Below are 16,723 nucleotides of genomic sequence, written 5' to 3'. Positions count from 1 at the left end.
ACACGCCGATATACACTCACACACGCCGATATACACTCACACACGCCGATATACACTCACACACGCCGATATCGCTCACACACGCCGATATACACTCACACACGCCAATATACACTCACACACGCCGATATACACACACACACGCCGATATACACTCACACACGCCGATATACGCTCACACACGCCAATATCGCTCACACACGCCGATATACACACACACGCCGATATCGCTCACACACGCCGATATACGCTCACACACGCCGATATCGCTCACACACGCCGATATACACTCACACACGCCGATATCGCTCACACACGCCGATATCGCTCACACACGCCGATATCGCTCACACACGCCGATACGCGCTCACACACGCCGATACGCGCTCACACACGCCGATATGCGCTCACACACGCCGATACGCGCTCACACACGCCGATATGCGCTCACACACGCCGATACGCGCTCACACACGCCGATATAGCTCACACACGCCGATACGCGCTCACACACGCCGATACGCGCTCACACACGCCGATACGCGCTCACACACGCCGATACGCGCTCACACACGCCGATACGCGCTCACACACGCCGATACGCGCTCACACACGCCGATACTGCGCTCACACACGCCGATATAGCTCACACACGCCGATATACACTCACACACGCCGATATACACTCACACACGCCGATATACACTCACACACGCCGATATACACTCACACACGCCGATATACACTCACACACGCCGATATACGCTCACACACGCCGATATACACTCACACACGCCGATATACACTCACACACGCCGATATAGCTCACACACGCCGATATACACTCACACACGCCGATATACACTCACACACGCCGATATACACTCACACACGCCGATATACACACACACACGCCGATACTGCGCTCACGCACGCCGATATACACTCACACACGCCGATATACACACACACGCCGATATACACTCACACACGCCGATATACACTCACACACGCCGATATACACTCACACACGCCGATATACACTCACACACGCCGATATACACTCACACACGCCGATATACACTCACACACGCCGATATCGCTCACACACGCCGATATACACTCACACACGCCGATATCGCTCACACGCCGATATACGCTCACACACGCCGATATACGCTCACACACGCCGATATACACTCACACACGCCGATATACACTCACACACGCCGATATCGCTCACACACGCCGATATACACTCACACACGCCGATATACACTCACACACGCCGATATACACACACACACGCCGATATACGCTCACACACGCCGATATACGCTCACACACGCCGATATCGCTCACACACGCCGATATACACTCACACACGCCGATATCGCTCACACACGCCGATATACGCTCACACACGCCGATATCGCTCACACACGCCGATATACACCCACACACGCCGATATCGCTCACACACGCCGATATCGCTCACACACGCCGATATCGCTCACACACGCCGATACGCGCTCACACACGCCGATACGCGCTCACACACGCCGATACGCGCTCACACACGCCGATACGCGCTCACACACGCCGATATACACTCACACACGCCGATACGCGCTCACACACGCCGATATAGCTCACACACGCCGATACGCGCTCACACACGCCGATACGCGCTCACACACGCCGATACGCGCTCACACACGCCGATACGCGCTCACACACGCCGATACGCGCTCACACACGCCGATACGCGCTCACACACGCCGATACTGCGCTCACACACGCCGATATAGCTCACACACGCCGATATACACTCACACACGCCGATATACACTCACACACGCCGATATACACTCACACACGCCGATATACACTCACACACGCCGATATACGCTCACACACGCCGATATACACTCACACACGCCGATATACACTCACACACGCCGATATAGCTCACACACGCCGATATACACTCACACACGCCGATATACACTCACACACGCCGATATACACACACACACGCCGATATACACACACACACGCCGATACTGCGCTCACACACGCCGATATACACTCACACACGCCGATATACACACACACGCCGATATACACTCACACACGCCGATATACACTCACACACGCCGATATACACTCACACACGCCGATATACACTCACACACGCCGATATCGCTCACACACGCCGATATCGCTCACACACGCCGATATCGCTCACACACGCCGATATACACTCACACACGCCGATATCGCTCACACACGCCGATATCGCTCACACACGCCGATATCGCTCACACACGCCGATATACGCTCACACACGCCGATACTGCGCTCACACTCTGATTTCCACACACACGCCGATACTGCGCTCACACGCCGATACTGCGCTCACACGCCGATATACACTCACACACGCCGATATCGCTCACACACGCCGATATCGCTCACACACGCCGATATCGCTCACACACGCCGATATCGCTCACACACGCCGATATCGCTCACACACGCCGATATCGCTCACACACGCCGATACGCGCTCACACACGCCGATATCGCTCACACACGCCGATGTCGCTCACACACGCCGATATACACTCACACACGCCGATATATCTCACACACGCCGATACGTGCTCACACACGCCGATACGCGCTCACACACGCCGATACGCGCTCACACACGCCGATATCGCTCACACACGCCAATATCGCTCACACACGCCGATATACACACACACACGCCGATATACACTCACACACGCCGATATCGCTCACACACGCCGATATACACACACACACGCCGATATACACTCACACACGCCGATATACACACACACGCCGATATACACTCACACACGCCGATATACACTCACACACGCCGATATACACTCACACACGCCGATATACACTCACACACGCCGATATCGCTCACACACGCCGATATACACTCACACACGCCGATATACACACACACACGCCGATATACACTCACACACGCCGATATACACACACACACGCCGATATACACTCACACACGCCGATATCGCTCACACACGCCGATATACACTCACACACGCCGATATACACTCACACACGCCGATATCGCTCACACACGCCGATATACGCTCACACACGCCGATATACACTCACACACGCCGATATACACTCACACACGCCGATATCGCTCACACACGCCGATATACACTCACACACGCCGATATACACTCACACACGCCGATATCGCTCACACACGCCGATATACACTCACACACGCCGATATACACTCACACACGCCGATATACACTCACACACGCCGATATACACACACACACGCCGATATACACACACACACGCCGATATACACTCACACACGCCGATATCGCTCACACACGCCGATATACACTCACACACGCCGATATCGCTCACACACGCCGATATACACTCACAGACGCCGATATACACTCACACACGCCGATATACACTCACACACGCCGATATCGCTCACACACGCCGATATACACTCACACACGCCGATATACACACACACACGCCGATATACACTCACACACGCCGATATACACACACACACGCCGATATACACTCACACACGCCGATATACACTCACACACGCCGATATACACTCACACACGCCGATATCGCTCACACACGCCGATATCGCTCACACACGCCGATACGCGCTCACACACGCCGATATAGCTCACACACGCCGATATACACTCACACACGCCGATATCGCTCACACACGCCGATATACACTCACACACGCCAATATACACTCACACACGCCGATATACACACACACACGCCGATATACACTCACACACGCCGATATACGCTCACACACGCCAATATCGCTCACACACGCCAATATACACACACACGCCGATATCGCTCACACACGCCGATATACGCTCACACACGCCGATATCGCTCACACACGCCGATATACACTCACACACGCCGATATCGCTCACACACGCCGATATCGCTCACACACGCCGATATCGCTCACACACGCCGATACGCGCTCACACACGCCGATACGCGCTCACACACGCCGATATGCGCTCACACACGCCGATACGCGCTCACACACGCCGATATGCGCTCACACACGCCGATACGCGCTCACACACGCCGATATAGCTCACACACGCCGATACGCGCTCACACACGCCGATACGCGCTCACACACGCCGATACGCGCTCACACACGCCGATACGCGCTCACACACGCCGATACGCGCTCACACACGCCGATACGCGCTCACACACGCCGATACTGCGCTCACACACGCCGATATAGCTCACACACGCCGATATACACTCACACACGCCGATATACACTCACACACGCCGATATACACTCACACACGCCGATATACACTCACACACGCCGATATACACTCACACACGCCGATATACGCTCACACACGCCGATATACACTCACACACGCCGATATACACTCACACACGCCGATATAGCTCACACACGCCGATATACACTCACACACGCCGATATACACTCACACACGCCGATATACACTCACACACGCCGATATACACACACACACGCCGATACTGCGCTCACGCACGCCGATATACACTCACACACGCCGATATACACACACACGCCGATATACACTCACACACGCCGATATACACTCACACACGCCGATATACACTCACACACGCCGATATACACTCACACACGCCGATATACACTCACACACGCCGATATACACTCACACACGCCGATATCGCTCACACACGCCGATATACACTCACACACGCCGATATCGCTCACACGCCGATATACGCTCACACACGCCGATATACGCTCACACACGCCGATATACACTCACACACGCCGATATACACTCACACACGCCGATATCGCTCACACACGCCGATATACACTCACACACGCCGATATACACTCACACACGCCGATATACACACACACACGCCGATATACGCTCACACACGCCGATATACGCTCACACACGCCGATATCGCTCACACACGCCGATATACACTCACACACGCCGATATCGCTCACACACGCCGATATACGCTCACACACGCCGATATCGCTCACACACGCCGATATACACCCACACACGCCGATATCGCTCACACACGCCGATATCGCTCACACACGCCGATATCGCTCACACACGCCGATACGCGCTCACACACGCCGATACGCGCTCACACACGCCGATACGCGCTCACACACGCCGATACGCGCTCACACACGCCGATATACACTCACACACGCCGATACGCGCTCACACACGCCGATATAGCTCACACACGCCGATACGCGCTCACACACGCCGATACGCGCTCACACACGCCGATACGCGCTCACACACGCCGATACGCGCTCACACACGCCGATACGCGCTCACACACGCCGATACGCGCTCACACACGCCGATACTGCGCTCACACACGCCGATATAGCTCACACACGCCGATATACACTCACACACGCCGATATACACTCACACACGCCGATATACACTCACACACGCCGATATACACTCACACACGCCGATATACGCTCACACACGCCGATATACACTCACACACGCCGATATACACTCACACACGCCGATATAGCTCACACACGCCGATATACACTCACACACGCCGATATACACTCACACACGCCGATATACACACACACACGCCGATATACACACACACACGCCGATACTGCGCTCACACACGCCGATATACACTCACACACGCCGATATACACACACACGCCGATATACACTCACACACGCCGATATACACTCACACACGCCGATATACACTCACACACGCCGATATACACTCACACACGCCGATATCGCTCACACACGCCGATATCGCTCACACACGCCGATATCGCTCACACACGCCGATATACACTCACACACGCCGATATCGCTCACACACGCCGATATCGCTCACACACGCCGATATCGCTCACACACGCCGATATACGCTCACACACGCCGATACTGCGCTCACACTCTGATTTCCACACACACGCCGATACTGCGCTCACACGCCGATACTGCGCTCACACGCCGATATACACTCACACACGCCGATATCGCTCACACACGCCGATATCGCTCACACACGCCGATATCGCTCACACACGCCGATATCGCTCACACACGCCGATATCGCTCACACACGCCGATATCGCTCACACACGCCGATACGCGCTCACACACGCCGATATCGCTCACACACGCCGATGTCGCTCACACACGCCGATATACACTCACACACGCCGATATATCTCACACACGCCGATACGTGCTCACACACGCCGATACGCGCTCACACACGCCGATACGCGCTCACACACGCCGATATCGCTCACACACGCCAATATCGCTCACACACGCCGATATACACACACACACGCCGATATACACTCACACACGCCGATATCGCTCACACACGCCGATATACACACACACACGCCGATATACACTCACACACGCCGATATACACACACACGCCGATATACACTCACACACGCCGATATACACTCACACACGCCGATATACACTCACACACGCCGATATACACTCACACACGCCGATATCGCTCACACACGCCGATATACACTCACACACGCCGATATACACACACACACGCCGATATACACTCACACACGCCGATATACACACACACACGCCGATATACACTCACACACGCCGATATCGCTCACACACGCCGATATACACTCACACACGCCGATATACACTCACACACGCCGATATCGCTCACACACGCCGATATACGCTCACACACGCCGATATACACTCACACACGCCGATATACACTCACACACGCCGATATCGCTCACACACGCCGATATACACTCACACACGCCGATATACACTCACACACGCCGATATCGCTCACACACGCCGATATACACTCACACACGCCGATATACACTCACACACGCCGATATACACTCACACACGCCGATATACACACACACACGCCGATATACACACACACACGCCGATATACACTCACACACGCCGATATCGCTCACACACGCCGATATACACTCACACACGCCGATATCGCTCACACACGCCGATATACACTCACAGACGCCGATATACACTCACACACGCCGATATACACTCACACACGCCGATATCGCTCACACACGCCGATATACACTCACACACGCCGATATACACACACACACGCCGATATACACTCACACACGCCGATATACACACACACACGCCGATATACACTCACACACGCCGATATACACTCACACACGCCGATATACACTCACACACGCCGATATCGCTCACACACGCCGATATCGCTCACACACGCCGATATCGCTCACACACGCCGATATCGCTCACACACGCCGATACCGCGCTCACACTCTGATATACACACACACGCCGATACTGCGCTCACACGCCGATACTGCGCTCACACGCCGATATACGCTCACACACGCCGATATGCACTCACACACGCCGATACGCACTCACACACGCCGATACGCACTCACACACGCCGATACTGCGCTCACACGCCGATATACACGCACACACGCCGATACTGCGCTCACACACGCCGATATACGCTCACACACGCCGATATACACTCACACATGCCGATACGCGCTCACACACGCCGATACGCGCTCACACACCCCGATACTGCGCTCACACGCCGATACTGCGCTCACACGCCGATATACACTCACACACGCCGATACTCCGCTCACACGCCGATACTGCGCTCACACGCCGATATACGCTCACACACGCCGATATACACTCACACACGCCGATATACACACACACACGCCGATACGCGCTCACACACGCCGATACTGCGCTCACACGCCGATACTGCACTCACACGCCGATATACACTCACACACGCCGATATACACTCACACACGCCGATATACACTCACACACGCCGATATACACTCACACACGCCGATATACACTCACACACGCCGATATACACTCACACACGCCGATATACACTCACACACGCCGATATACGCTCACACACGCCGATATACGCTCACACACGCCGATATCGCTCACACACGCCGATATACACACACACACGCCGATATCGCTCACACACGCCGATATACACACACACACGCCGATATACATTCACACACGCCGATATCGCTCACACACGCCGATATACACTCACACACGCCGATATACACTCACACACGCCGATATCGCTGACACACGCCGATATACACTCACACACGCCGATATACACTCACACACGCCGATATACACTCACACACGCCGATATCGCTCACACACGCCGATATACACACACACACGCCGATATACACTCACACACGCCGATATCGCTCACACACGCCGATATCACTCACACACGCCGATATACACTCACACACGCCGATATCGCTCACACACGCCGATATCGCTCACACACGCCGATATACACACACACACGCCGATATACACTCACACACGCCGATATACACTCACACACGCCGATATACACTCACACACGCCGATATACACACACACACGCCGATATACACTCACACACGCCGATATCGCTCACACACGCCGATATCGCTCACACACGCCGATATACACACACACACGCCGATATACACACACACACGCCGATACGCGCTCACACACGCCGATACTGCGCTCACACGCCGATACTGCGCTCACACGCCGATATACACTCACACACGCCGATATACACTCACACACGCCGATATACACTCACACACGCCGATATACACACACACACGCCGATATCGCTCACACACGCCGATATACACTCACACACGCCGATATACACTCACACACGCCGATATCGCTCACACACGCCGATATCGCTCACACACGCCGATATCGCTCACACACGCCGATATCGCTCACACACGCCGATACGCGCTCACACACCCCGATACTGCGCTCACACGCCGATACTGCGCTCACACGCCGATATACACTCACACACGCCGATACTGCGCTCACACGCCGATACTGCGCTCACACGCCGATATACGCTCACACGCCGATATACGCTCACACACGCCGATATACACTCACACACGCCGATATACACACACACACGCCGATACGCGCTCACACACGCCGATACTGCGCTCACACGCCGATACTGCGCTCACACGCCGATATACACTCACACACGCCGATATACGCTCACACACGCCGATATACACTCACACACGCCGATATACGCTCACACACGCCGATATACGCTCACACACGCCGATATACGCTCACACACGCCGATTTTCACACACACGCCGATATACACTCACACACGCCGATATCGCTCACACACGCCGATATACACACACACACGCCGATATCGTTCACACACGCCGATATACACACACACACGCCGATATCGCTCACACACGCCGATATCGCTCACACACGCCGATATCGCTCACACACGCCGATATACGCTCACACACGCCAATATACGCTCACACACGCCGATATCGCTCACACACGCCGATATCGCTCACACATGCCGATATACACTCACACATGCCGATATCGCTCACACACGCCGATATCGCTCACACATGCCGATATCGCTCACACACGCCGATATACACACACACACGCCGATATACACTCACACACGCCGATATACACTCACACACGCCGATATCGCTCACACACGCCGATATCGCTCACACACGCCGATATACGCTCACACACGCCGATATACACTCACACACGCCGATATACACTCACACACGCCGATATCGCTCACACACGCCGATATCGCTCACACACGCCGATATCGCTCACACACGCCGATACGCGCTCACACACGCCGATACGCGCTCACACACACCGATACGCGCTCACACACGCCGATACTGCGCTCACACGCCGATACGCGCTCACACACGCCGATACGCGCTCACACACGCCGATACTGCGCTCACACGCCGATACTGCGCTCACACGCCGATACGCGCTCACACACGCCGATACTGCGCTCACACGCCGATACTGCGCTCACACGCCGATATACACACACACGCCGATATACGCTCACACACGCCGATATACACTCACACACGCCGATATACGCTCACACACGCCGATATACGCTCACACACGCCGATATACGCTCACACACGCCGATATACGCTCACACACGCCGATATACACACACGCCGATATACACTCACACACGCCGATATCGCTCACACACGCCGATATACACACACACACGCCGATATCGCTCACACACGCCGATATACACACACACACGCCGATATCGCTCACACACGCCGATATCGCTCACACACGCCGATATCGCTCACACACGCCGATATATGCTCACACACGCCGATATCGCTCACACACGCCGATATACGCTCACACACGCCGATATCGCTCACATACGCCGATATCGCTCACACACGCCGATATACACTCACACATGCCGATATCGCTCACACACGCCGATGTCGCTCACACATGCCGATATCGCTCACACGCGCCGATATACACACACACACGCCGATATACACTCACACACGCCGATATACACTCACACACGCCGATATCGCTCACACACGCCGATATACGCTCACACACGCCGATATACACTCACACACGCCGATATACACTCACACACGCCGATATCGCTCACACACGCCGATATCGCTCACACACGCCGATACGCGCTCACACACGCCGATACGCGCTCACACACGCCGATACGCGCTCACACACGCCGATATACACTCACACACGCCGATACGCGCTCACACACGCCGATATCGCTCACACACGCCGATACGCGCTCACACACGCCGATACGCGCTCACACACGCCGATATACACACACACACGCCGATACGCGCTCACACACGCCGATACTGCGCTCACACGCCGATACTGCGCTCACACGCCGATATACACTCACACACGCCGATATACACTCACACACGCCGATATACACTCACACACGCCGATATACACACACACACGCCGATATCGCTCACACACGCCGATATACACTCACACACGCCGATATACACTCACACACGCCGATATCGCTCACACACGCCGATATCGCTCACACACGCCGATATCGCTCACACACGCCGATATCGCTCACACACGCCGATATACGCTCACACACACCGATATCGCTCACACACGCCGATACACACTCACACATGCCGATACGCGCTCACACACCCCGATACTGCGCTCACACGCCGATACTGCGCTCACACGCCGATATACACTCACACACGCCGATACTGCGCTCACACGCCGATACTGCGCTCACACGCCGATATACGCTCACACGCCGATATACGCTCACACACGCCGATATACACTCACACACGCCGATATACACACACGCCGATACGCGCTCACACACGCCGATACTGCGCTCACACGCCGATACTGCGCTCACACGCCGATATACACTCACACACGCCGATATACGCTCACACACGCCGATATACACTCACACACGCCGATATACGCTCACACACGCCGATATACGCTCACACACGCCGATATACGCTCACACACGCCGATATACGCTCACACACGCCGATATACGCTCACACACGCCGATATACGCTCACACACGCCGATATACACACACACGCCGATATACACTCACACACGCCGATATCGCTCACACACGCCGATATCGCTCACACACGCCGATATCGCTCACACACGCCGATACGCGCTCACACACGCCGATACGCGCTCACACACGCCGATACGCGCTCACACACGCCGATACGCGCTCACACACGCCGATACGCGCTCACACACGCCGATACTGCGCTCACACGCCGATACGCGCTCACACACGCCGATACGCGCTCACACACGCCGATACTGCGCTCACACTCTGATATACACACACACGCCGATACTGCGCTCACACGCCGATATACGCTCACACACGCCGATATACACTCACACACGCCGATACGCACTCACACACGCCGATACTGCGCTCACATGCCGATATACGCTCACACACGCCGATACTGCGCTCACACGCCGATATACACTCACACACGCCGATATACACTCACACATGCCGATACGCGCTCACACACCCCGATACTGCGCTCACACGCCGATACTGCGCTCACACGCCGATACTGCGCTCACACGCCGATACTGCGCTCACACGCCGATATACGCTCACACACGCCGATATACACTCACACACGCCGATACGCGCTCACACACGCCGATACTGCGTTCACACGCCGATACTGCGCTCACACGCCGATATACACTCACACACGCCGATATACACTCACACACGCCGATATACACACACACACGCCGATACGCGCTCACACACGCCGATACTGCGCTCACACGCCGATACTGCGCTCACACGCCGATATACACTCACACACGCCGATATACACTCACACACGCCGATATCGCTCACACACGCCGATATACACACACACACGCCGATATACACACACACACGCCGATATACACACACACACGCCGATATACACTCACACACGCCGAAATACACTCACACACGCCGATATCGCTCACACACGCCGATATACACACACACACACGCCGATATACACACACACACGCCGATATACACACACACACGCCGATATACACTCACACACGCCGATATACACACACACACGCCGATATCGCTCACACACGCCGATATCGCTCACACACGCCGATATCGCTCACACACGCCGATATCGCTCACACACGCCGATATAGCTCACACGCCGATACGCGCTCACACACGCCGATACTGCGCTCACACACGCCGATATACACTCACACACGCCGATATACACTCACACACGCCGATATACACTCACACACGCCGATATACACTCACACACGCCGATATACACACACACACGCCGATATACACTCACACACGCCGATATACACTCACACACGCCGATATACACTCACACACGCCGATATCGCTCACACACGCCGATATACACTCACACACGCCGATATACACTCACACACGCCGATATACACTCACACACGCCGATATCGCTCACACACGCCGACATCGCTCACACACGCTGATACTGCGCTCACACTCTGATATACACACACACGCCGATACTGCGCTCACACGCCGATATACGCTCACACACGCCGATATATACTCACACACGCCGATATACACTCACACACGCCGATATCGCTCACACACGCCGATATACGCTCACACACGCCGATATCGCTCACACACGCCGATATCGCTCACACACGCCGATATCGCTCACACACGCCGATATCGCTCACACACGCCGATATCGCTCACACACGCCGATATACACTCACACACGCCGATATACACACACACACGCCGATATCGCTCACACACGCCGATATCGCTCACACACGCCGATATCGCTCACACACGCCGATATCGCTCACACACGCCGATATCGCTCACACACGCCGATATACACACACACACGCCGATATACACACACACACGCCGATATACACACACACACGCCGATATACACACACACACGCCGATATCGCTCACACACGCCGATACTGCGCTCACACGCCGATATACGCTCACACACGCCGATATCGCTCACACACGCCGATATACACACACACACGCCGATATACACTCACACACGCCGATATACACTCACACACGCCGATATACACTCACACACGCCGATATACACTCACACACGCCGATATACACTCACACACGCCGATATACACACACACACGCCGATATACACTCACACACGCCGATATACACTCACACACGCCGATATACACTCACACACGCCGATATACACTCACACACGCCGATATCGCTCACACACGCCGATATCGCTCACACACGCCGATATCGCTCACACACGCCGATATACGCTCACACACGCCGATACTGCGCTCACACTCTGATATACACACACACGCCGATACTGCGCTCACACGCCGATATACACTCACACACGCCGATATACACTCACACACGCCGATATACACTCACACACGCCGATATACACACGCACGCCGATATACACACGCACGCCGATATACACACGCACGCCGATATACACTCACACACGCCGATATACACTCACACACGCCGATATACACACACACACGCCGATATACACACACACACGCCGATATACACACACACACGCCGATATACACTCACACACGCCGATATACACTCACACACGCCGATATACACTCACACACGCCGATATACACTCACACACGCCGATATACACTCACACACGCCGATATCGCTCACACACGCCGATATCGCTCACACACGCCGATATCGCTCACACACGCCGATATCGCTCACACACGCCGATATCGCTCACACACGCCGAAATCGCTCACACACGCCGATATACACTCACACACGCCGATATACACTCACACACGCCGATATACACTCACACACGCCGATATACACTCACACACGCCGATATACACTCACACACGCCGATATACACTCACACACGCCGATATACACACACACACGCCGATATACACACACACACGCCGATATACACACACACACGCCGATATACACACACACACGCCGATATACACTCACACACGCCGATATACACTCACACACGCCGATATACACTCACACACGCCGATATAGCTCACACTCGCCGATATACGCTCACACACGCCGATATACACACACACACGCCGATATAGTTCACACACGCCGATATACACTCACACACGCCGATATACACTCACACACGCCGATATACACTCACACACGCCGATATAGCTCACACACGCTGATATACACACACACACGCCGATATACACTCACACACGCCGATATACACTCACACACGCCGATATACACTCACACACGCCGATATACACTCACACACGCTGATATACACTCACACACGCCGATATACACACACACACGCCGATATACACACACACACGCCGATATACACACACACTCGCCGATATACACTCACACACGCCGATATACACTCACACACGCCGATATACGCTCACACACGCCGATATACACTCACACACGCCGATATCGCTCACACACGCCGATATCGCTCACACACGCCGATATACACTCACACACGCCGATATACACACACACGCGCCGATACGCGCTCACACACGCCGATATCGCTCACACACGCCGATATACACTCACACACGCCGATATACGCTCACACACGCAGATATACGCTCACACACGCCGATATACACACACACACGCCGATACGCGCTCACACACGCCGATATCGCTCACACACACCGATATACACACACACACGCCGATATCGCTCACACACGCCGATATACACTCACACACGCCGATATACGCTCACACACGCCGATATACGCTCACACACGCCGATATACACTCACACACGCCGATATACACACACACACGCCGATATACACACACACACGCCGATATACACACACACACTCCGATATACACACACACACGCCGATATACACACACACACGCCGATATACACACACACACGCCGATATCGCTCACACACGCCGATATACACTCACACACGCCGATATACACTCACACACGCCGATATACACTCACACACGCCGATATACACTCACACACGCCGATATACACTCACACACGCCGATATACACTCACACACGCCGATATACACTCACACACGCCGATATCGCTCACACACGCCGATATACGCTCACACACGCCGATACTGCGCTCACACTCTGATATACACACACACGCCGATACTGCGCTCACACGCCGATACTGCGCTCACACGCCGATATACGCTCACACACGCCGATATACACTCACACACGCCGATATACACACACACACGCCGATATACACACACACACGCCGATATACACTCACACACGCCGATATACACACACACACGCCGATATACACACACACACGCCGATATACACTCACACACGCCGATATACACACACACACGCCGATATACACACACACACGCCGATATACACTCACACACGCCGATATACACACACACACGCCGATATACACACACACACGCCGATATACACTCACACACGCCGATATACACACACACACGCCGATATACACACACACACGCCGATATACACACACACACGCCGATATCGCTCACACACGCTGATATAGCTGACATATACACAGTTTCCACACTGCCGGCTCTGTCCTGTCTCCCCCTTACCCTCTTTCCCGGTCGCTCCGAGACTCTCACCCTCGCTCCACTCCGCGCGGCTCTTCCACCTCAATGACAAACACAGCAGCAGGGCGCACACTGCTGCTTCCCCCAATCAACCGGCACGACACGATGGGGTGCATGCCCCGCACCAACATGGCGGCACACACGCCCCTCAGCAACATGGCGGCACACTCGCCCCTCAGCAACATGGCGGCACACCCGCCCCGCACGAACATGGCGGCACACCCGCCCCTCAGCAACATGGCGGCACACCCGCCCCTCAGCAACATGGCGGCACACTCGCCCCTCAGCAACATGGCGGCACACCCG

General features: G+C 54.9%; 1 protein-coding gene across 1 annotated transcript in view; it reads right to left on the bottom strand.

Annotated features, from left to right (window-relative positions):
* slc5a6a (solute carrier family 5 member 6a) overlaps window positions 1-16,510 on the bottom strand; it is an 80,923-nt gene extending 64,413 nt beyond the window's left edge. The window contains exon 1 of the mRNA XM_078215202.1: window positions 16,400-16,510. The gene's annotated coding sequence lies outside the window, so the exon portion shown is untranslated. The remainder of the gene's footprint in view (window positions 1-16,399) is intronic.
* Window positions 16,511-16,723: the final 213 nt, after the last annotated feature.

This window comes from Mustelus asterias, chromosome 6 (assembly GCF_964213995.1).
Source record: "Mustelus asterias chromosome 6, sMusAst1.hap1.1, whole genome shotgun sequence".
Classification (NCBI taxonomy): domain Eukaryota; kingdom Metazoa; phylum Chordata; class Chondrichthyes; order Carcharhiniformes; family Triakidae; genus Mustelus; species Mustelus asterias.
The sequence above is the reverse complement of the archived record's forward strand: the minus strand, read 5'-3'. Positions and strand labels throughout refer to the sequence as shown.